This window comes from Lynx canadensis, chromosome F1 (genome assembly GCF_007474595.2).
Source record: "Lynx canadensis isolate LIC74 chromosome F1, mLynCan4.pri.v2, whole genome shotgun sequence".
NCBI classification, from domain to species: domain Eukaryota; kingdom Metazoa; phylum Chordata; class Mammalia; order Carnivora; family Felidae; genus Lynx; species Lynx canadensis.
The window spans coordinates 25,954,601-25,956,907 of NC_044319.2; the positions used below are offsets into that span (position 1 = coordinate 25,954,601).

Consider the following 2,307-nt stretch of genomic DNA (forward strand, 5'->3'; position numbering starts at 1 on the left):
CGTATGGCTTATTTCACTTAGCATTACACTCTCCAGTTCCATCCACGTTGCTACAAAAGGCCATATTTCATTTTTTCTCATTGCCACATAGTATTCCATTGTGTATATATACCACAATTTCTTTATCCATTCATCAGTTGATGGACATTTAGGCTCTTTCCATAATTTGGCTATTGTTGACAGTGCTGCTATGAACATTGGGGTACAAGTGCCCCTATGCATCAGTACTCCTATATCCCTTGGGTAAATTCCTAGCAGTGCTATTGCTGGGTCATAGGGTAGGTCTATTTTTAATTTTCTGAGGAACCTCCACACTGCTTTCCAGAGCGGCTGCACCAATTTGCATTCCCACCAACAGTGCAAGAGGGTTCCCGTTTCTCCACATCCTCTCCAGCATCTAAAAAATATGGAACGCTTCACGAATTTGCGTGTCATCCTTGCGCAGGGGCCATGCTAATCTTCTCTGTATCGTTCCAATTTTAGTATATGTGCTGCCGAAGCGAGCACAGTATTGACATTTTAACAATATTTGTTCTTCCTACCCAGCAGCATGGAATCTTTTTCCATTTTTTTGTTTCTTCAATTTCTTTCATAAGCTTTCTATAGTTTTCAGTTTATAGATTTTCCCTTCTTTGGTTAGATTTATTCCTAGGTATTTTATGTTTTTTTGTGCAACTGTAAATGGGATCCATTCCTTGATTTCTCTTTCTGTTGCTTCATTGTTGGTGTATAGGAAGGCAACCGATTTCTGTGCGTTGATTTTGTATCCTGCAACTTTGCTGAATTCATGAATCAATTCTAGAAGTTTTTTGGTGGAATCTTTTAGGTTTTCCATATAGAGTATCGTGTCATCTGTGAAGAGTGAACGTTTGACCTCCTCCTGGCTGATTTGGATGCCTTTTATTTTTTTGTGTTGTCTGATTGCAGAGGCTAAGACTTCCAATACTATGTTGAATAACAGTGGTGAGAGTGGACATCCCTGTATTTTTCCTGACCCTAGGGGGAAAGCTCTCAGTTTTTCCCCGTTGAGGATGATATTAGTGTTGGGTCGTTCATATATGGCTTTTATGATCTCAAGGTATGCTCCTTCTATCCCTACTTTCTTGAGGGTTTTTATTAAGAAAGGATGCTGTATTTTGTCAAATGCTTTCTCTGCATCTATTGAGAGGATCATGTGGTTCTTGTCCTTTCTTTTATTGATGTGATAGATCATGTTAATTGTTTTGCGGATATTGAACCAGCTCTGCATCCCAGGTATAAATCCCACTTGGTCGTGGTGAATAATTTTTTTAATGTATTGTTGGAGCCAGTTGGCTAATATCTTGTTGAGGATTTTTGCATCCATGTTCATCAGGGAAATTGGTCTATAGTTCTCCTTTTAATGTGGTCTCTGTCTGGTTTTGGAATCAAGGTAATGCTGGCTTCACAGAAAGAGTTTGGAAGTTTTCCTTCCATTTCTATTTTTTGGGACAGCTTCAAGAGAATAGGTGTTAACTCTTCCTTAAATGTTCGGTAGAATTCCCCTGGAAAGCCATCTAGCTCTGGACTCTTGTTTTTTTTTGGCAGATTTTTGATTACTAATTCGTTTTCCTTACTGGTTATCAGTCTGTTCAAACTTTCTATTCCTTCCTGTTTCAGTTTTGGTAGTGTATATGTTTCTAGGAATTTGTCCATTTCTTCCAGATTGCCCATCTTATTGGCATATAATTGCTAATTGCTCATAATAATCTCTTATTGTTGTTTTTATTTCTGCTGTGTTGGCTGTGATCTCTCCTCTGTCATTCTTGATTTTATTTAGGTGGGTCCTTTACTTTTTCTTTTTGATCAAACTGGCTAGTGGCTTATCAATTTTGTTAATTATTTCAAAGAACCAGCTTCTGGCTTCATTGATCTGTTCTACTATTTTTTGGTTTTGATAGCATTAATTTCTGCTCTAATCTTTATTATTTCCTGTCTTCTGCTGGTTTGGGGTTTTATTTGCTGTTCTTTTTCCAGCTCCTTAAGGCATGAGGTTAGGTTGTGTATCTGAGATTTTTCTTCTTTAGGAAGGCCTGGATTGCTATATACTTTTCTCTTATGACCGCCTTTGCTGCGTCCCAGAGGTTTTGGGTTGTGGTGTTATCATTTTCACTGATTTCCATACACTTTTTAATTTCCTCTTTAACTGCTTGGTTATCCCATTCATTCCTTGGTAGGATGTTCTTCAGTCTCCAAGTGTTTGTTACCTTTCCAAATTTTTTCTTGGGGTTGATTTCGAGTTTCGTAGCATTGTGGTCTGAAAATATGCATGGTATGATCTCAATCCTT

At 38.0% G+C, this 2,307-nt stretch overlaps 1 non-coding gene across 1 annotated transcript; it reads right to left on the minus strand.

The window, feature by feature from the left end:
- Positions 1–400: 400 nt before the first annotated feature.
- LOC115505776 lies at positions 401–507 on the minus strand. The gene has a single exon (XR_003966133.1). It is a non-coding gene; the product is annotated as a U6 spliceosomal RNA (small nuclear RNA).
- Positions 508–2,307: the final 1,800 nt, after the last annotated feature.